Consider the following 22,246-nt stretch of genomic DNA (forward strand, 5'->3'; position numbering starts at 1 on the left):
CTCTGTCTCTCATGAATAAATAAATAAAATCTTTAAAAAATATATCAAGCATATATATTGATATGCTTTCATATTCCCTGGATATCTTTGAAAAGATAAATAGTTGCTTTGGGAAGAGAATGGGGTATGGGGGACAGGGTGGTAAAGGAGGCTTATTTTTCATGATCTATCCCTTCATAGCTTTGGAATTTTGTACTGTGTGCTTGCATATCCTAATAAGAAAAATTAAAGTAGCTGAGAAGAAAGAAATTCAAGTCATGGGCATAACAGACCCCTGGTTAAAGGACAGAAATTCAACTGAGTATATTCTAAGATGTAATTGGCTTTGTTGAATGATTCATGAATGAGGCAGCATCTCATCTAGTAACTAGAGGGGCTCCGAGGATGCGTACAAAATGGAAGATTTTAGGCAAGAAAGTTTTTTTTTTTTTTTTTTTGCAAGGAAGTTATTAGTGAAAGACAAGGATTGTTCTAGGCAAGTCTTTCTGTGAGGGGGAAAGGCGAGGGCTCTCATCATGCGGATTGCCTCATCATTCTGGAGGTGGTGTAGGGCTGGAGAGGGCCCTGTGGTGGATTCATTGTCACTGTTAGAAAAACTCTTGACTGATGAGTTGAGACTACATTTCTGGGGGAGGTCGAAATTGCAATTAGATTATGTGGTAAGGCCCAGTTTTGAGACTGGTCTAAGTGACACCATTCTGGGCCTATGGTTTTCTTTTTAATATGAAAGTGGTCAAGGCAGTGAAAATTTAGATGAATGATAAAGGTTGAGGAAAGGACTCAGAAATTGGCCACCTATGCAGTGGGGAGGGAGGATAGTCAAGGAGCGGAGTCCATGGTGACCACAGACTTAGTCTGGGTTGTTGGGACAGTATCGAAGCCATTAACAGAAATTGAAGTCAGGCAGGACAGCACTTTATGGGGATAGATGGAGTCAGGTTTAATTTCAGATGACTTTGAGGTAACAGTGGGCCATTACAGTAGAAATGTCAAGTATGCAATTGGAAATGGGTGACTGGAGCTCATGAGGAGGTGACATGATTGTCACTAATAGAGTCACATAGCACCTTAGACCAGAGTGGATGCACTGTCTGTCGGTGTGGAAAGGGGATGGGAGGAGGTGGAGGGGAAGGCAGTGGTGGATGTTCAGTCGTAAAATGTATAATGTCAAATAAGGCCAGGGAAAGTGGGAAGGACCATCGTAATCCTGGGCAAAGAGGCCCAGGAGGATAACCATGGAGGAAAGGCCACTGGAGTTCAAAGTTGGAGATCAGTGTTCACATTAAAGCACAGAAAACTTTTTCATAGAAGCATTTGAAGTAGAATTTCCCTGGCTTACAATGTTAAAAGCAAGCTACAAAATCTCCAGCAGCCGTGGTTAATTTTGTGGTTGGCAAGGCAATGCAAAAAGATTTCAGAGAAACACCATTTTGATTGAGCACAATACCCTCCGCTTCTTTCTAGTGCCTCTCTCATTCTGCAGCAGAACACACTGACTGCCATTCTTCCACAAACACTTCCTGAGGCCTCCTGGGTGCCTGTGGGGCTCTGGGAATACAAAGGTGGAGGTGGTGTGGTCTCCAGGCCTGCAGCAGCTCACAGCCTGCTGGGTCTGGAAAGCAAGTGAGCCTCCAGGCCCTGCTTGGTGGGACTGTAAAACACTGGTGTCATGGGGCCTGAGTAAATAGGGGGTAAAGACACTGCATTTGCAGGTTTAGGTCTCCCTGTGCACGCCCCCCGCCCCCTTGCCCTTTGTGCATTTGCTGCTGTATTTTGAGTTCTCAACTGCCTTCTTTCCTTTGCCTTTGGCTTATTTTTTTCTAAAACTGGTCTTTTCTTTTCATCCTCTCACCAGCTCCAGCCACCTCTGGGGTACATGCTACAGTCTTGTTCACCCTCCTGGCCCTCCCCATGGAAATCTTTCTGGATTCTTCTTATTGAGTACACTCCCTCGTGTTCTGTAGACTTTCTGCTATAGTCAGTTCTTGGTAATATATGAATGATGTCATCAACTGATCTCCAGAGGACAGTTGTTTGAGAGTGTTGGCTTCCCCAAGGTAGCTAAACTTGCCACATAGTTTCTAGATGAAGGACAAGAGTATTAAATGAGATTATAGAGTATAAGAAGATGTTTCATATTTGATGTGCAGCTTAAGGATGAATATTCAAAATCCTATTTTGAACTCAGTTAATGAGATTTCCTTAAATATTGTAAATCAGTCAGAATTCTTATAAATTTGGTAAACTTGATTTTGTTTGTATGCACTTCCAGTGCCAGACTGGTCGGTTCATGACCTCAACAAGCAACAACTTCCCAAGAAATTTTTAAACAATCTTATAAATTAAATACCTAAAAATGTAAATGTAGCAAATCTCAGTTTAAATATTTCAGGATTGTTTACAAATTTAGTCAAATTTTCTCACACCTTCCAACTTAAAATCATGTCTAAAAACCAACTGCACATTTTAAATTGGAATCACAAGCTCAACTGTCATATAATCTAAAATGTCAAATTGTCTGAAAAATGACACTTTAAATACACAGACTATCTTTAACTCCAAAGTATTGGTAGTAAGAGTTTCATTTCATTATAAACTTTTCTGTTGTTAAAAAATGATTTCACACATTACATAATCCCAGTCACAGGATTAAAGGCTGAATTCTGTAGTTACAGAATAATGTCAAATTCTACACCAGACAACTTCAATAGGGGTAATGAATTATGAAACAAAAAATGATAGGTAAATATTTGTTCATTTTCTTTCAATTTTCAATTTAAAGTGGAAATCTAGTGTTGTCTATGCTAATCAAATAGGCTGAGCAGATGGAGCAAGACCCTAATGATGCAGTTATCTTGAAGGAGCCCAGCTGATGGAAGGCTCTCAAGGGACACCCATGATTTTTATGACCTCGCTTAGGTAATAAAATGTCCTGCCTTTTATTTGAGTCACTCAATACAATCTTAGTTCAACAATTAGAATGTCCCATCCCATACAATATCCACACTTCAAATGTGTGACCTCTGTCCTCTCCCTCATGGTGGCCTACTGTACCGGGATGCAATGTCTCCTTCTCATGCTCTACTCCCTGCAAGATGAATGGCTGTGTCTAGAAACAAGTCAGGTGTGGGGGAGGGGTTATAATAGGATAGGCTTGTCTTGACTGGGCTTTGTGCTCCCTGGGCCAGCAGGGGGTTAAGCCAACTTGACAGAAGGTCATGCAACTCTATGTTGATTGGCTACTTGCTCTTTCTGCAGTTCTTGGAATCTGCGGATGCTTTCAGTTTCTCCTGGCTAAGACCTATTTGTGCTTCTGGGAAGCCTTAAACACCCCATGCTGGCTTCCTGTCCTGTGTGGCTTGCCTTGCTTACTGGGAACATTCAAACACCTGTATCCAGACACATCCTGAGAGCCCTCATCTATCTCCTTATTCCTATTCTTTCCACTTTCCCTGGAGGGGCTCTCCAGAACCTTCTGGATTTCCCAAGGGAGAGGTACTGTGCTTGTGGGGGAGAGGCACATAGCTAGCTTTCAGAGGGTCCTGTTGAAGTTTCATTCAAGTGAGAGGCAACCCTCTACCTCTCTTCTTTGAGAAAAGGAGTGGGTCTCTCTTTTTAAAAAAATCCTTTAAAAAAAAAAATCTCTTAGTCTCCAATCTGACTTTCCATACTCCTGATCTGGATGAGAGGTTCAAGATCAGTGTAATGATATCCAACCATGTGAGTTGAGTATCTCATCTGGAAAGCTCCATTCTAAGGAACTCTGCTGTAGATTCTGTTTTACCTTTTATTATATGGACCAGCTCAGTGAGCGCTGTCAGGAAACAGCTTGCTTGCTTGCTTGCTTTCCTTTTCTTTCTTTTTTCCACCTTCACATGGTTCCAGCCTCTTCCTCCCTCCTCCCCAGTGACATCTCAGATGCATGGTTTCCCTGTTTTATTTCTAAGAGCAGTCTCTTTTGTAGACATTTAAAAAGTGGTCTAAGTCAGCAATGCACTATAATTCCAGTTCTGGACCTGTCCCCCCTGCTAGCTGTGAGGAAGGGACCTAGCTGTCCTCTCACTCTTGCTCCATCTTGCTCCCCCTGTTGCAGGCTCCTTAAAGGTGTGGGGAGGGCAGGGGCCATAGAGAAGAAGGGGTAAAGCTCTCAATGACAGAAGATGCTGCAATCAGGCCAGCAGGCACCTTTGAGTGCATGATGTGCATTTCTGGGTTGTGAGAAGACTTTTATAAGGACCTCTGTGCCACACTGCTTCTTGCCATCTGGCAAATTATCTCCTACCCTGATCCTCCCAACCCATCTGTATAGAGCTACTGCTATGGTCTGAAGGTTGTATCCCTCCAAAATGCCTATGTTGGAATTCTAAGCCTTACTGTGGTTGATATCTGGAGGTGGAGCCTCTGGGGTGATTAGGTCATGGGGATGGAGCCCTCATGAATGAGAATAGTGCCCGTATAAGAGAGATCCTGGAGAGATCCCTTACCTCTTCTGTTGAAGATGGCTATCTATGATCCAGGATGTAGGGTCTCATCAGACACCAAATTTGCTGCTACCTTGATCTTAGACTTCCCAGCTTCTAAAATGGGAATAAATGTCTGTTGGTTTTAAGCCACCCAGTGGTATTTGTAACATAGACTAGAACAGTCTCTTCCTACTGAGACCCCTTATCACTCTAGACACTGCTCTTGGGAGGACCAACTTCAAGATATCTCAAGCCATCTGTGTTCCCTGGGTCTGTGACTTCATGAGGGCACATTCATCCCTGCACTGGTACTCACTGCTGTCCCTTCCCCTCTGCTGTCCTGGCTGCCCCAGTTGGCTCCCACTTGAGAATTATCCTTCTAGGCAGGCACCAGGCTTCATATTCACATGTATCCCATTTCTCCCTAAACCCTCTCTCACCATGTATGCCCTGGTGGCAGCAAAGAGATCAGCCCATTAGTTTCTACAGCTGGAGGGAAACATGAGGCTCCCCTTTCCAAGGCACACCCTCATCTTGCCTAGTGGTTCTCTTAGAGACCCTTCGCTTGTGGAAGGTCCCTACCTCCCTCTTTTCCCATGAATCCCTTCCAATAGTTCTCCTTTCCCATCCCAGCCTCCTCTTTTTAGGCTGAGGATGTCTAGCTAGGTTGGTTCCACTCTAGTTTATTAAACCCCTCTAGATTGTTGAATGTCCACTTTCTTTTTTTTTTTTAATTTTTATTTATTTATGATAGTCACAGAGAGAGAGAGAAGCAGAGACACAGGCAGAGGGAGAAGCAGGCTCCATGCACCGGGACCCCGACGTGGGATTCGATCCCGGGTCTCCAGGATCGCGCCCTGGGCCAAAGGCAGGTGCCAAACCGCTGCGCCACCCAGGGATCCCAAATGTCCACTTTCTGTGGAGATATTTATCACTATCCTCCTCAGCTTGGGGACTTTGGGCAAAATTTTGTGACAACAGGAAGAATATCCTCACATCTTGTTTGAAATACATATTTACACTATAGTTTTGATGGTTGATCTTTTTCTTAAACCGACTTCACTCATTTATGTTAATCCCTCAGCCCCTACAGGCATTTGAAATGATCACTTCTGCTCTGCATTTATACTTGTTTTTTTTTTTTTAATTTTTTAAAATTTATTTATGATAGTCACAGAGAGAGAGAGAGAGAGGCAGAGACACAGGCAGAGGGAGAAGCAGGCTCCATGCACCGGGAGCCCGACGTGGGATTCAATCCCGGGTCTCCAGGATTGCGCCCTGGGCCAAAGGCAGGCACCAAACCGCTGCGCCACCCAGGGATCCCCATTTATACTTGTTTTAAAAAGATTGCTTGATCTTGCTCTGACAAAGATGAATTTGTCTCCCATTGCTATTGTGTTTTGTTAATTTCTCCTTGCAGGTATGGCTTTTTGTACTTTTGCAAGAAAAGTTACCTGAAACTTGGAAAGAGGCAAAAGAGATTACTAGGTGTTTTTCCAGTGCAATGCTGGGCTTGACTCTATTTGCTAGATATTTTCTAAGTCTGACAGGGCAGAAGTTAACTTGTAGCTGGTTGTCAGGTGGAGATGGAAATCACTTCCCTGCAGAGGAATGGATAACACCAAAGGTTACATACAGCTTATGGTCCTGCTGGATATAACTAGTTTTGTGTCTAACTCATAACCTAGTAAATGAACTGTATGCATGTATCTAGCTTCTCAGATGGTCTTTTGATTAGTTTTACATTTTTCTGGTTCTCTCATTAAGTAGTCAAATAAAATCTTTGACACATCTTCTTCTTATATTTACCTGAGTGTTCAGATTTTTACCGTTTTGAAAATTATACTTTAACCATTTATTTGGTATTCTTCTGTGGTACATAATAATTTATGTCAGTTATGACCTCATTGTAGAATATCAGCTCTTTCATGATAAAGTTTTCATTTATGTGTTTAATACTTTTTGTCTCAAATTGAGCTTTGTCTGATATTAACATAAACCTGCTTCTGCTTTTGGTTGATATTTAATAGATAATGGATTAAATACAACTTGTTAATTTCCATCTTTCTGAGCCACTTGATCTTAAATATATCCTATTGAACATTTACTTGGGGTTTATTATTTGACTTATTATGAGTTTTTTCCATTTATATATTAACATTAAAGTATGTGGTTGGTCTTAATGCTGTTATCTTTTTGTTTTGTTTTATCTTCAATACTTCCTTGTGATTTTCCTTAATACTTTTTAAAAAGATTTCCTTTATTTGAGATAGACTGAGTGAGAGAGAGAGAGTGCATGAGTGAGGGGGAAGGGTGGACAGAGGGAGAGGGAGAAGCAGACTCCCCACCAAGCAGGGATCTCAACTTGGGGCTCAGGATCAGGACAGAGCTAAAGGCAGATGCTCAATGGACTAAGCCACCCAGGTGCCCTCCTTTATTACTTTTTTTTTTTTTTTAACAATTCTATTTTCCAAGTAAAATCAAGTACAATAAAATAGTTCAGAAAAGTCTGTACGCACCTCAGGTCTCCTGGCCTCCTCTTCAGTCTTGCTTTCCAGAGGCTCATGGTCTTTTCTATATCCTTCTCCCCTGCTGTGTTCCTTGCACATTGGAAGTCTATAGATTATTTTTAGTTCTTCTGTTAATGACCATTATAACTTTGACCTCTATTTCTTGGTTTGTCAAGGTAAAAAATGAAGTTGAATCTATTGATTCTTGTTATTAAATATGAGGAAATCAGTGCACTCATGTTTATATCTTCCTTCCCTTTGTTTCTTTTTTTCCTAATTTTTTTTTGCATAGTACACTAAGTCCTTTATGATTATATTACAATTCTCTCACATTGTATGGTTCTTTTTAATCCATTTTAATAACTGGAAATATATTTTAGGGTATATAAAAATATAAAGTATGAAGAGGAAAAAAAAAATAAACGCCTGCTCTTACCTTATCACAACTTTAGAAGAACCCTTTGCATACTTCCCCAATCACAATTCCCTATTCTCCATCTCTCTGACTTTGTGCTAATCATCCCTTACATCTGTGTGTCTGTGTGTATATACTTTTTATAGCTTTATCCAACTGTGTAAAGACAGGGAAATTTGCTACTCTAAGAGAAAGGCTCCCAGAAGATAAGCTGAACAGAGACTAGCCATAGTGTGGCTGTAGCCACCTTGAGACTTCACGGGTGTCTCTTCTGGAAAAGTCATTGAGTTAGGTTTATGAATGAGTCTTGGGAAATCTAGGACTCCCATAGTTGGGTGTCTGGCAGGATTGTAGTCTGAGACAGGTATTAGAGAACTAGCATAAACATAGCCAGGGAGAGGAGGTTACTCTGTGTTTTCTGTTTCTAATGTCTTCACCACTGACCCCAGAGGATTTGGGCAGCGGGACAAGGAGGGAGCACAAATCTCATCAGTATGTGGCAAAGAGCAGCTTAGTACAGAGGAGAATCTGGAACAGGCTCTTGTGGGCATTCTGGCCTCCCACTGTAAAGAGGGTATAATTGCAGTGAAGAATTGAAGGCAATGTTCCTCAATAGGACTTTTTTTTTTTTTTTGAAGGATTTTATTTTTAAGAAACTCTACACCTAGCATGGATCTCAAACTCACAACCCTGAGATCAAGAGTTGCACACTCCCCCAACTGAGTTCCCCAGGTACCCCAAAATGATTGTCTTAAGTCATCCCACTTCAGTCAGAATTTGTTTCTCTTTGTACTGGATACAACCATTATTCTGGGACCTTCCCTTCACCATCATGTGGAAGATTTTCATCTCTATTCTCGTATGTTTGATATCCTTTAACTTGTCTCTAATGGCATCTTTTTTCTGGAGTAGCAAAATATCTTCTTTGCTTTGGGAGAGCAAATCCTCAGTAGCTTCTTGAGAAAGAGTACATGGGAAGTAAATATTTTTACTCCTTAAATATCTGAAAATGTCTTTATTCTGTCCTTACATTGAATTGATAATCTGACTGAGAATAGAATTTGGAAAAATTTCCCTTCAGAATGTTGAAGGTATTGCTTCCTTTCTATTTTGTTTTCAGTGTTGCTGCTAAGAAGCCTAAAGCCAGTTTGATTTTTGGTCCTTTGTATATTATAACTTGTTCTCCAGCCCCATCAAAACCTTTTGGGTTGTCTTGTACTCTCCACTGTTCTGAAATTTCAGTTCTGTACTTTGGTATGGGTCTGCTTTCAAACTATCACACTTGAAAATCCCAATTCCATTTCCGTCTGGAAATTCATATCCTTCAGATTTTGGAAAATATTTTGAATGCTTTTGTAAGAGTCCTTTTTCTCTTTTTCTCTCTGTTCCGTCATCTGTAACTCCTATTCAGTTGTCGGACCACATGAATTGGTCTTCCAATTTTTTTAGCTTTTCATTTTAGCACCATACTTTTCTTTCCTGGTGTTTCTGTTGCTTCAGCTGCTATAACAGAATACACAGACTGAGTGGCTTAAATTACAGAGATTTATTTTCTTGCAGTTCTGGAAGCTTAAGGTTCCAGTTCTGGAAGATTAAGGTTCTGGTAAGGCTTGGTTCCTGATGAGAACTCTCTGGCTTACAAATGGCTCACATATCTCATTGTGATCTCAACATGGTTGTGTGTATGTGTGTGTGTGTGTGTGTGTGTGTGAGAGAGAGAGAGAGTTTTCTATTGTTTCTTCTCCCTCCATCCCTGTTATTGAGATATAATTGACACACAGCACTATAGAAGTTTAAGATGTATAGTGTAATGATTTGGTTTGCATATATTGTGAAATGATTGCCACAATAAGCTTAGTTAAATCCATCATCTCATATAGATTCAAGAACAAAAGAAAGAAAAAAATTGTTTTTCCTTGTGTGAGAACTCTTGGAATTTATTCTAAAAACTTTCATTTATACTATCAGATAGCAGTGTTAGCTATAGTCATCATGTTGTACATAACATCCCTAGTACTTATTTATATTGTACCTTTTGACTGGTTTTATCCAATTACTCCTCTCATCTCCTGCTTTGGGTAATCATAAATATGATCTCTTTTTCTGTGAGTTTGGTTTTATTCTTTTCTTTCAGATTCCACATATGAATGAGATTATATAGTACTTGTCTTTGACATATTTCACTTAGGATAATGCCCTTAGGATCCATTCACATTGTCACAAATGGCAGGGTTTCCTTCTTTATTATGGCTGAATAATATTGTGTGTACACACACACCACAACTTCTTTAACCACTCATCCATTGATGGGCATTTAGGTTGTTTCCATGTCTTGGCTATTGTAAGTAATGCTGCTATGAACATGGAAGTGGTACAGATATCTCTTTGACAAAGTGGTTTCATTTCCTTCAGATATATCCCCAGAAATGGAATCACTGGAACATATGGCAGGTCTATTTTTAATATTTTGGGAAACTCCATACTCTTTTTCATAGTGGCTGCAGCAATTTACATTCCCAACAACAGTGCACATAGGTCCTTTTTCTCCATATCTTTACTAGCATTTGTTTTGTCTTGTCTTCTCAGTGATTCTAACAGGCATGAGGTGATATTTCATTGTGGTTTTGATTTGCATTTCCCTAGTAATAAGGCATGATGAGCATCTTTTTGTGTACCTGTTGGCCATTTGTGTATTTTCTTCAGAAAAATGTCCTTCAGATCCTTTGCCCATTTTTAAATTGGATTATTGGGTTTTTTTTTTCTGCTATTGAGTTGTATGAGTTCTTTAGATTTTTTGGGTATTAATCTCTTATCAGATATACCATTTGCAAATATTTTTTTCCCATTCCATAGGTTGTCTTTTTATTTTGTTGATCATTTCTTTCATTTCTTTTCTTTTGCCGTGCAGAGCTTTTTAGTTCCACTTGTTTATTTTTTTATTTTGTCACTTGTGCCTTAGGTGTAATATTCCCCAAATCATTGCCTAGATCCATGTCATAGAGGTATTCCCTACATTTTCTTGTAGGAGTTTTATGATTTCTGGTCTTACATTTAAGTCTTTAATCCATTTCAAGTTACTTTTTGTGAGTGGTGCAAGATAAGGGTCTAGTTTCATTCTTTACAAATGAATATCCAATTTTATCAGCACCATTGAAGAGAATATCTTTTCTCCATTGAGTATTCTTGGCATCCTTGTCAAATATTACTTGACTGTATGGTTTATTTCTGGACTCTTAATTCTATTCCATTTGTCAATGTGTCTGTTTTCATGCCAGAACCATTCTATTTGATTACTAAAAGTTTATAATATTGCTTGAAATCAGAAAGTGTGATGCCTCCCACTTTGTTCTTTCTTATGATTGCTTTGGGTGTTTGGGGTCTTTTGTGATTCCACATAAATTTTAGGATTGTTTTTCCTACTTCTGTAAAAAAAATGCCATTGGAATCTTGATAAGGATTGCATTGAATTCAACTGTAGATGGCTTTGGATAATAAGGACATTTTAACAATTTTAATTCTTCTGCTACATGAACATGAAATACCTTTCCATTTGTATCTTCTTTGATTTCTTTGATCAGTGTCTTCTAGTTTTCAGTCTGCTGATCTTTCACCTACTTGGTTAAATTTATTCCTAAGTATTTTATTGCTTTTGATGCTATTGTAAATGGGATGGTTTTATTTCTTTTTCTGATAATGTGTTAGTGTATAGAAATGCTAATGATTTTTTGTACATTAATTTTGTATCCAGCAACTTTACTGAATTCATTGATTACATCTAACAGTTTTTTTGGAATCTTTTGGATGTTTTATATATACAATCATGTCATCTGCAAATAGAGACAATTTTACTTCTTTCTTTCTAATTCTGTTGCCTTTATTTTTTTTCTGCATCTGATTCACCATTGAATATGTATTTCTATATTCACCATTGAATATAATGTTAGGTGTCATATATGGTCTTATTGATATATTCTCCTTCTATACCTAATTTGTTGAGTTTTTAGAATATTGAGTTTTGTCAAATGATTTTTCTGCATCTGTAGAGATGATCATTACATATTTTATTCTTTCATTTTATTAATGGTATGTACCATATTGGTTAAATTATATATTGTGTGCCATCCTTGCATCCCATGGATAAATCCTACTTGATTACGGTGGATAATCATCTTAATGAAATGCTAATTTTGGTTTGCTTTAATATTTTATAGAGATTTTTACATTTATATTCCCAGGAATAGGGTCTATAGTTTTCTTTTTGAAAAGTGTCCTTTTCTGGCTTTGGTATCAGGGTAATGCTGCCTCAAAAAAGGAATTTTGGAATTGTCTTCGATTTTTTTTTTTTGAAAAGTTTTAGAAGGATTGGTGTTAATTTTTCTTTAAATGTTTAGTAAAATTCACCAGTGAAGCCATTTGGTCTTAGAATTCTCATGGTTGAGAAATTTTTGATTACTGATTTATTCCTCCTAAAAGTAATTAGTCTGTCCAGGTTTTCTATTTCTCTTCCTGCTTTGCTGTGGGTAGGTTGTATGCTTCTAAGAATTTTTCCATTTCTTCTATGTGCTCCAGTTTGTTGGCATATAGTTTTTCATAGTAACTTTGATGAAGCTTTGTATTTTTGTGGTATCAGTTGTAAAATCTTCTTTTTCACTTATAATTTTATTTGGGTCCTCTCTCTTTTCCTTGGTTAGTTTATCTAAAAGTTTGTCAATTTCGTTTATCTTTTCATGGAATTAACTCTTAGTTTTGTTAATTTTTAAAAATTGTTTTCCTGTTCTCTATTTCATTTATTTCTGCTCTAATCTTTATTGTTTCCTTTGTTCTGCAAATTTGGAGTTCAGTTTGTTGTTCTTTTTCTAGTTCCTTAAGGCAGAGATTTAAATTATTTGAGAAACTTCTCATTTTTTTAAACTTTTAAATTCCAACTAATGAACATAGTGTTATATTAGTTTCAGGTGTACAATATGGTGATTTAATAATTCCATATGTCATCCAGTGCTTATCATGGACAAGTGCACTCCTTTAATCGCATCATCTATTTAATCTGTAACCCTACATCCCCTCCCTTCTGGTAACCATCAGTTTATTTTCTATAATTAAGAGCCTGTTTCTGGATTTGTCTCTTTTTTCCTCCTCCCTTTATTCATTTGTTTTGTTTCATAATTTCCGCATGTGAGTGAAATCATAGGGTATTTGTCTTTCTCTGATACTTATTTTGCTTAGCATTATACTCTAGCTCCATAAATGTCATTGCAAATGGCAAGATTTCATTCCTTTTTATTTTATTTTATTCTTTTTTTTCTAGCTCCTTCAGGTGTAAGGTTAGGTTGTTTGAGATATTTCTTGCTTCTTGAGGTAGGTGTGTATTGTTACCAACTTCCCTCTTAGAACCACTTTTGCTGCATTCCAAAGATTTTTGAACTGTTGTGTTTTCATTTTCATTGGTTTCATGTAATTTTTAACTTATTTTCTTGTTGACCTATTTGTTGTTTAGTAGCATGTTATTTAACCTCCATGTATTTGTGGTCTTTTAAAAAAAAAGGGTTTTTTTAAAGATTTTATTTATTTATTAATTTATTTATTAATGAGAGACACAAAGAGGCAGAGACATAGGCAGAGGGAGAAGTAGGCTCCCCACAAGGAGCCCAATGTGGGACCCAATCCTGGACCCCAGGATCATGCCCTGAGCCGAAGGAAGATGCTCAACCACTGAGCTACCCAGGCATCCCTTTCCAGATTTTTTTCTTGTGGTTGATTTCTTGTATGTGATTTTTTTTTTTTAATACTGTTGTGATCAGAAAAGCTATATGGCATGACTTCTATCTTCTTGAGTTTGTTGAGGATTGTTTTGTGACCCAATGCAAGATTTATTCTAAAGACATTTATTCTAAAGACATAAACATTCTAAGAATGTTCCATATGCCCCTAAAAATAATGCATATTCTGCTATTTTAGGATGGAATGTTCTGAATATATTTGTTAAATCCATTGAGTCCAGTTTGTCCTTCAAAGCCACTGTGTTCTTGTTGATTTTCTGTTTCAGTGATCTGTCCATTAATGTAAGTGGGGTTTTAAAATCTCTTACTATTATTGTATTAGTTCCTTTATGTTTATAATCCATTGTTTTGTGTATTTGGGTGTTCCTTTGTTGGGTGCATGAATATTTACAAATGTTATATATTCTTGTTGGATTGTCCCTTTAATGTTATATAGTGTCCTTCGTTGTTTCTTGTTATAGTCTTTTTTTTTTTTAGATTTTATTTATTTATTTATTTATGAGAGACAGAGAGAGAAAGACAGACATAGGCAGAGGGAACAGCAGGCTCCTCCCAGGGAGCCCAATGTGGGACTCGATCCCGGATCCCAGGATCACGCCCTGAGCTGAAGGCAGATACTCAACCGCTGAGCCACCCAGGTGTCCCTGTTCTTTGTTTTAAAGTTTATTTTACCTAATATAAATATTGCTATGCCAGCTTTATTTTGACATCCGTTTGTATGATAGATGTTTCTCCATCCCCATGTGTCTTTAGGTCTAAAAAGAGTCTCTTGTAGGCAGTATATAGGTGGGTCTTGTTGGGTTTTATTTATCTATTCTGTTACCCCATGTCTTTTGATTGGAGCAGTTAATCCATTTACATTCAAAGCATTATTGATAGATATGTATTTATTGCCATTTTATTCCTTGTTTTGTGGTGGTCTCTGATGTTTTTCTCCAGTCCTTTGTCTTGCTTTCTTACATGGTTTGCTTTTTTCTTTAATGATATATTTGGATTCCATTCTCTTTACTCCTTGCATATAAGTGATTTTTGATTTGTGGTTACCATATAACATCTTCTGCATATAGCAGTTTATATTAACTTGAAAACTTAAAAGTTATTCTTTACTCCTTTCCTCCCCACATTTTAGGTATATGGTGTCATTTTTTTTTACCTTCTTTTATTTTGTGGGCTACTTGACTGATTTTTTTAATAGAAATATTCATTTTTACTGCTTTTGTGTTTCCTACCTTCATACTGTTACTTTTGTTCTTTCATGTTCACTCAAAGAGGCCCCTCTAATATTTTTTACAGAGCTGGTTTAGTGGTCACAAACTCCTTTAGTTTTTGTTTGAGACTCTATATCTCTCTTTCTCTTCTGAATGATAGTCTTGCTGGATAGAATAATCTGGACTGCAGATTTTTCCCATTTAACACTTTGAATATATCATGCCATTCTCTTCTGGCTTGGAAAATTTCTGCTGAAAAATCTGCTGATAGTCTTATGGGGCTTCCCATTTATAATACTGTCTTCTGTTGTCTGGTTGCTTTTTTTTTTTAAAGATTTTATTTATTTATTCATGAGAAACATACACGCACACACACACACACACACACACAGAGGCAGAGACACAGGCAGAGGGAGAAGTAGGTTCCATGCAGGGAGCCCGATGCGGAACTCGATCCTGGGACTCCGGGATCACGCCCTAGGCCAAAGGCAGGTGCTAAACCACTGAGCCACCTGGGCTTCCCTGTCTGGCTGCTTTTAATACTTTTTTCTTTATCACTATATTTTCCAATTGAATTAATATGTCTTGGTGTAATCTACTTTTGATTTTTTTTTGGGGTACTCTTTGTTTCCTGGATCTAGATATCCATTTCCTTATCCAGATTAGAGAAGTTTTCAACTAGTATCACTTCAAATAAATTTTCTTCCCCCTTTCTCTCTTCTCCTTCTGGGCTCCTATTATACAAATGTCATTATGTTTGATAAAGTCCCTGAGTTCCCTAAGTCTATTCCAATTTTGCATATATATATATATACATATATATATATATATATATATTCTCTGCTGCTGCGTGTTTTAATATACAATTATATTTTCTTGATGGATTGAGCACTTTGTCATTAGATAATGGCTTTGTCTCTTTTTACCATTTTTAGTTAAGGTCTATTTTGTCTAATATACGTGTTCCTGCTCTTTTGGTTACCATTTCCTGGAAATAGCTTTTTCCATCCCTTCATTCTGTCTAAGTGTGTCTTTGAGGCTAAACTGAGTCTCTCATGGGCAGGATACTACTGAATGTTGTTTTTAAAATCCATTCAGCTACTTTGTGTCTTTTTAAGTAATTATTGATAGATAAGGACTCACTACTGTCATTTTATTAATTGTTTTTACCAGACATTTGGTAAACTTGTTCCTTGTTTCTTTTTTTTTTTTTTTTTTGTTCCTTGTTTCTAATCATGTTGTCTTTCTTTGTGTTTTGATGTCTTTTGGTATCAGTATGCTTTTACTTCATCATATTCTTATATGTAATTACTGCAGGTTTTTCCCTTGTGGTTATCATGAAGCTTACATTAACTTGAAATTATAACAGCTTATTTTGAACTGATTAAAACTTCAATGGTATTCCTAAGCCTTATAATTTTACTTCTCCTGCCCCTCACATTCTATGTTATTGATGTCACAATTTATATATTTTTATATTGTGTAACCAATAACAGATTATCATAGTTTTGTTTTTACTTTTGTTTTTTAACTTTTAAACTAGTTATAAGTGAATTATGCACCACTATTACCATTTTATAGAATCTAACTTTGACTATATATTTACCATTATTAGTGAGTTTTATGGTACCATTTTATATTTTTATGACATTAATTAACATTCTTTTACTTCAAGTTAGAGACCTCCCTTTAGCATTTATTATAAGGCAAGTCTAGTGGTTATGAACTCCCTCAGCTTTTGTTTGGGAAAGTTTTTATCTCTTTTTGATTTCTGAAGGACAGCTTTGGCAGGTGTTGAATTCTTGGTTGGCAGTTTTTTTCTTTCAATATTTTGAATATCTCAGCCTATTCTCTCCTGGTCTGAAAAGCTTCTATTGAGAAATCTGCCAGTAATCTTAGAGGGGTCCTTTTATACATAACTTTTCTCTTTTCTCTTGCCATTTAAAAATTCTTTGCATTTGATTTTTGACAACTAACTACAGTATGTGTTGGTGTAGCCCTATTCAGTTTCAACTTATTTGGGGCCGTTTGAGCCTCATGGATTTGATGTCCATTTCTCTCTCCAGGTTTGGGAAGTTTTCAGCATTATTGCTTTCAATATGCTATGTCTCTTCCTTTTACCCTTCTCTTTATGGAATTCCCACAATGTGGGTATTGTTCCTTTTGATTGTGTTCCATAAATCTCATAGGCTTTCTTCACTCTCTTTCCATAAATTTCTCCTTTTTATCTTCTGACTGGATAATTTCAAATGTTCTGTGTTCTAGGTCAATGATTCTTTCTTCTACATGGTCAGATCTACTTTTGAAGCTCACTTTTGAACTGAATTCTTCACCTCAGTCATTGTAATTTTTTAGCTCTAGATTGAAACAAATTTTTTGATGGTTTCTACTTCCTCACTGAACTTATTTATTTTTTTTTAAATTTTTTATTTATTTATGATAGTCACAGAGAGAGAGAGAGAGAGAGAGGCAGAGACACAGGCAGAGGGAGAAGCAGGCTCCATGCACCGGGAGCCCGACGTGGGATTCGATCCCGGGTCTCCAGGATCGCGCCCTGGGCCAAAGGCAGGCGCCAAACCGCTGCGCCACCCAGGGATCCCTGAACTTATTTTTAATGCATTTTCCCCTAATTTCATTGTGTGTCCTAATAGTTCACTAAGCTTCTTTAAGAGAATTGTTCTGAATATTTTGACAGTTCGTAGATCTCCATTTTCTTAGTGTCAATTATTAGAGCTTTTTATTAGTTTCCTTTGGTAGAGTCATGTTTACTTGTCTTTTTTTTTTTTTTTTTAAATAATCCTTGATTCCTTACACTGGTGTCTGTACATTTGGGTAAGTGAGTGGTCTCATCCAGACTTTATAGGTTCCCTTTGGCAGACATAGTTACTTACTGGTTAGCTCAGTTTGGGTTTCTGAATGTGTGTGCTGGTGGGTAGGTGGAGCTTGCTAAACAGGGTCTATTTTGGGGGGGAGGACACCTCTGAGGCTGGGGGATGTGTCACTGGCTTAGAACAGTTGGATAGGACTGCTGGCCTGGTTCCCAGCTCAACTAGTAGTGTAGGATGAGATCTGTGGCTGCCTGGGTTTTCTAGTCAGGCTTACTAGATGGTGAGGACTGGATACTATACTCAGAAGTAGATAGAGCTATGAATTGCTTCCTTGCCCTGGCAGTAAAACAGGGATAGGCCCCAAGCCCTACATGGCTAATTGTTTGGCAAGACTGTGCACTGAGTTTTCTGGCCTGCTGGGGCCACTGGTTTTGTTCTGCAAATGGGGAAAGCAACAGGGTACTTTTTGTTCAAGTGCCTCTGTCAGCAGGGCCATTAATGGGCTATGTAGCTTCCCATATGCTCTGGTTAGGATCCTGATAATGTGGCTGAAGGCTGTACTTAGCAGTAGGTGGGGATATAAATTAGCTTCTCTGTCCAACAAGGCTCTTTGTGGTCTTGGCTCATGCCAACCTATGCCCCAAGTTTCCTGGCCCAGTGGTGTTACTGGCTTTGCTCTGTGATCAATTCTGCCTGTCATACTCTCTGTTAGAGCATTGTTGGGATACACAGCTTCCAGGTGTTCTTGTCAGGCTTTCTGGTCAGGAGGGCCCAGGAGCCACATGCAGCAGTGAACTGGACTGTGATTCAGCTTGCCAGCCTGGGCAAAGCAGAGGAACCCTCCAAGCCTGGCAAGACTTTTTGTTTGTGGTTTTGACTCAAGCCAACCTGCTCCCTAAGTCCCCTGGCTGAATGGTGCCACCGGCTTGGCTTTACAGATCAGCTCTGCCTTCGATTCTCTCCGCTCAGCTTCAGCAAGTTGGGCTATGCAGCCTCCATGTGTTCCTGATGCGACTTTCTGTCTGGGAAGGGCCCAGGGCTACCCTCAGTAATGGGTTGGGCTATACCTTAGCTTCCCTGTCTGGGCAAAGGCAGACCAGGCTCCAAGGCCAGCAAAACTCTTCATTTGAGGACCCAAATCAGGTAGATCTGCATCCTGCCAAGTTCCCTGGTCAGACTGTGCCATCTTGGCTCTGCAAATAAACAAAGCAGCTGTAGTCATTGGTCCTATTAGTAGGATACTGCAGATATGAACTGGGTCAGGATCCTTGTGCTAGTAGTTGTAAACTCCTTTCCTTTCTCCATCATCATTGGATGGATTTCCAGTGGTTGAGCTCCTCACATTCCCCTGCAGTCCCTGTAGGGCTCTCAAGAAGCCACCCAAAATGCTGGGGAGCTGAAGGTCTGCCATAGGCTTTCTTTTCTCACTGGAGGCACCATAGGCTCAGGGCAAGCCTCTGGGTGCAGTGCTACGCCAGCCTGGGTGAGGGGCGATATCGTCTACATGGGCTATTCCTCTCACCCTTCTAATGCAGTCTATCTTGGTCACTTGTGGTGCAGGGGGATGCTTCAGCTCCATCCCCATGTTCTAGAATCTCTCATTGGTGTCTTGTCTATGAATAATTGTTAGCTGTTCTCCTTGTGAGGGGGGAGTGGATCAGTAACAACCTACCATCTTGTTGATGTTACTCTCCTCTGTTTTCTTTACTTGTAAGGACACTAATATTATTGGATCAAGATTCTATCTTTTGTGACCTCACTTTGCCTTAATTACTTCCTTAAAAGGCTCTATCTCTAGGCCACCTGAGTGGTTCAGTTGGTTAAGTGTCTGCCTTCAACTCAAATCATGATCTCAGGATCCTGGGATCAAGCCCCATGTTGGGCTCCGTGCTCAGTGGGGAGCCTGCTTCTCCCTCTCTTCCTCACTTATTATTTCTGTAACTATCTCTGTCTCTCTAATAAATAAATGAATCTTTTAAAAAATCATTGTTTTAAAAAAATAAATAAAAGCCTCTATCTCCAAATATAGTTACACTGGGGTTTGAGGCTTCAATATATACATTTGGTTGGGGGGGAGGGATACAAACATTCAGCCCCTGACACTGGGGCTTACTGATCTTGCTGTGGAGTAGCCATCTGTGTTGTTTCCTGAGGAACTCCAAACGACAGTCTCTTTTAGGTCTTTCGTCTAGGGCTGGTTAGAATCCCCAAAAGAGCCTTTCAATTTCTGGTCTGTAGGGAAAAGTTTCAGCTGCCTGCATTCTGAAAATTGGAGTTGGAGAAGATGGCTGGAACTCTTAGGACTCACTGTTCCGTGTGCATGGGTTCACTTAATCATCCTATTTTCAATTATATTACCCAACCTTCAACTTCGTCAGGGTTCTCTCTTTCAAAGATGCTCTGTTTGATGTTCTTCAGAAAATAAACCTCCAGACTATTGCTGAGGTGGGAACAGAGCATCTGCTTCGTGGAAGGAGCTGGTACGGGGACCCAGGGACCTATCTGCTATCAAATGATTTCCATAGTCCTGATTTTGGTCTCTTCCCTTCTTCTCCAGTGTTTGCAGCTGCCTGTTCCTGTGGCTTTTGGTTTCTGTGGTATGAGCTGTATTGGCTGTGAACTTTCTCCATTGCTGTTTCAACTACTAAGTGAGTTACTACGATCTGCTCTATAGCTTCTAAAATCTTATCACTTTGATCTCTTTCTGTGGTATGGATTTTTTTTTAAAAAAATCCCCTTTAGTCTGTGTTGTGAGCTTCCAGGTGGAAGCAAAACTATATCTGTGTGCTCAATCCTCCATTTTAACCCAGAAGCTCCCATTCTTTTCTGTAGCAATAACTTCCAAAGTTAGTGTCAATTCTCTAATTAAGTAGATGGATTACTTATTGCTGGTTCTTTCTTTCCATATTGCCTCTAGTCCCAGGTTCTTTATTTGGATGTATCTCTTGGCTGTGTTTCTTCATCAAGTTTTTTTTTTAAAGATTTTATTTGAGAGAGAGAGAGAGAGAGAGAAAGAGAGAGAGAGAGAGAGAGAGAGAGAGAGAGGAGACACAGGCAGAGGGAGAAGTAGGCTCCATGCAGGGAGCCTTACATGAGACTGGATCCCAGGTCTCCAGGATCACACCCTGGGCTGAAGGCAGTGCTAAACCGCTGAGCCACCCGGGCTGCCCCATCAAGTTGTTTTTTAAGGAAGAGTTTACTGGCAGTTGTGCCAAGAGGTAGCCTGAGGTAGGTGGGGTGAGTGCAGACAGTATCTGCTAGGCAAATGTAGCTTTAAAAAAAATCCCTTTCTAACCCAATTGCCAGCCTGAAGCCCTTTTTTATTTTTAAAAAAGATTTATTTATTTATTTTAGAGAGAGTGAGCATGGAGGTGGAGGGGTGGGGGAAGGGCAGAGGGAGAAAATCTCAAGCAGACTCCCTGCGGAGTGTGGAGCCTGACAACTCTGAGATCACAACCTGAGCTGAAATCAAGAGTCAGACACTTGGGACACCTGGGTGGCTCAGGGCATGATCCTGGGATCTGGGATCGAGTCTCACATCAGGTTCCCTGTGAGGGGCCTGCTTCTCCCTCAGCCTGTGTCTCTGCCTCTCTCTCTACATCTCTCATGAATAAATAAACAAAACCTTAAAAAAAAAGTCAGATGCTTAAGCCATTGAGCCACCCAGGCGCCCCTGAAACCCTGTTTTAGAAATTCTACAGGTACCACTGCTCATAGGTTTCAGAGTCCTTAGGTGAATGCCAATTTGTTGTCTTTATGTTCAGCCCTTCATTTCCTAGTTTTGTGGCCTTGGTTAACTTAGTTAACTATTTGGGACCTTGGTTTCTAGTTTGTAAAATGGAGGCCATAATTTCTCCAAAGGTTGTTGGGGGTGGGGGGCAACACCAGGACTACCTGTTCAACAGGTACTACTTCTCTTTCTCTGCTCTCCCCCCACTTTCCTAGCATTCCTTTCCTTTCCCCAGATGGATGTAAAGGATCCTTTGCTGCTGCCCCAGCACCCCAGATACATAGTGGCCTGAGACCCTAGTTCTTGTAAAGCTTGACAACAGGTGGAAACAAGCCTTGAACCCAGGCAGCTAAAAGCCAGGCTGGCTTTTCCTAGAGGTTCAGGTGCTGAGCCCGCCTCCACCTGCCCTGGTTGGGACAGCAGGAGCGGTCACCTTCTTGCCCTCATAGCCTCACAGACAAGATCGGCCCGAGACAAGAGGATAACCTTTTCTGGCAAAGAAATCTGACTCGACTTCCATCAGGGGAGAAAAGATAAGGCCCAGTCCCCTCTGATCTCCGTTCACGCTCCAGTGCCTTTCCGTGAACCGGCAGCTTGACATTTTTCATCACGGGCCTTGTTCACAATCAAGTGTGCTGCCGCTTTCTGAATGAGAAAGGGCAAGCTCCAGGCGGGTTTGCTCCTTCCCCAGCTCCTGCAGGATGGCCTGTGAATGAAGGATTGGAGGGCTTGGGGGTAGACACGGAAGCAGCCTGCCGTGGAGGAGGGAACGCTTTAGGAAACAAGTGTAAAGAGGCCAATCTTAGGGTCGAAGCCACTTACGTGGGCAGCCCCCATGTCATACATGATTCCAGCTGTGGTGACGACGCGAATGGAAGATATGAAAGCCCCGCTTAAACAAGCGGTGGCATCTGCAGACAAGGGAGTGTTCGCTCTCCACAGAGTAAGCGTAGGTAGTCGTTAGAAAGGCTTGAGCTCATCTGTGTGTATGGACACAGGAAGGTGCTTGTTTATAGTTCATCAGGTCACAAAGCTTACAAAGCAACATGCGCAGCGTGGACATTTGATGCGACCTGATCATCCGTGTGCAGATGGACGGTGGGTACGCGTCAGTTCACTGCGGTGCTCCCGGGTGGTGGGGTTCGGGGACTCTGTGTTTTTCTGTTTCAATTACTTATAATGAGCATATATAATTTTTAGAACCAAAAGCGATTTTCATTTAAATAAAAAAAAGCAGACTCTTGGCATTCCCTCTAGAGGCCCTCATTTACTTCTACCTGCCGTTTTACAGCCGGGGGGGCTGATGACAGGCTTT

General features: G+C 39.7%; 1 long non-coding RNA gene across 3 annotated transcripts; it reads right to left on the minus strand.

Moving 5' to 3' along the window:
• Positions 1 to 939: 939 nt before the first annotated feature.
• On the minus strand, positions 940 to 18,916 carry LOC144296503 (uncharacterized). Of its 3 annotated transcripts, XR_013363602.1 has the most exons (6): positions 18,874 to 18,916; positions 18,269 to 18,394; positions 6,983 to 7,079; positions 5,918 to 6,064; positions 4,485 to 4,577; positions 940 to 2,081 (listed from the first exon to the last, which is right to left on the minus strand). It is a non-coding gene; the product is annotated as an uncharacterized LOC144296503 (long non-coding RNA). The 3 variants fall into 3 exon arrangements; XR_013363601.1 differs by lacking the exon at positions 6,983 to 7,079 and having other exon boundaries at positions 940 to 1,548; XR_013363600.1 differs by lacking the exon at positions 6,983 to 7,079.
• Between the last annotated feature and the right edge of the window lie 3,330 nt (positions 18,917 to 22,246).

Source organism: Canis aureus, chromosome 24, assembly GCF_053574225.1.
Source record: "Canis aureus isolate CA01 chromosome 24, VMU_Caureus_v.1.0, whole genome shotgun sequence".
Classification (NCBI taxonomy): domain Eukaryota; kingdom Metazoa; phylum Chordata; class Mammalia; order Carnivora; family Canidae; genus Canis; species Canis aureus.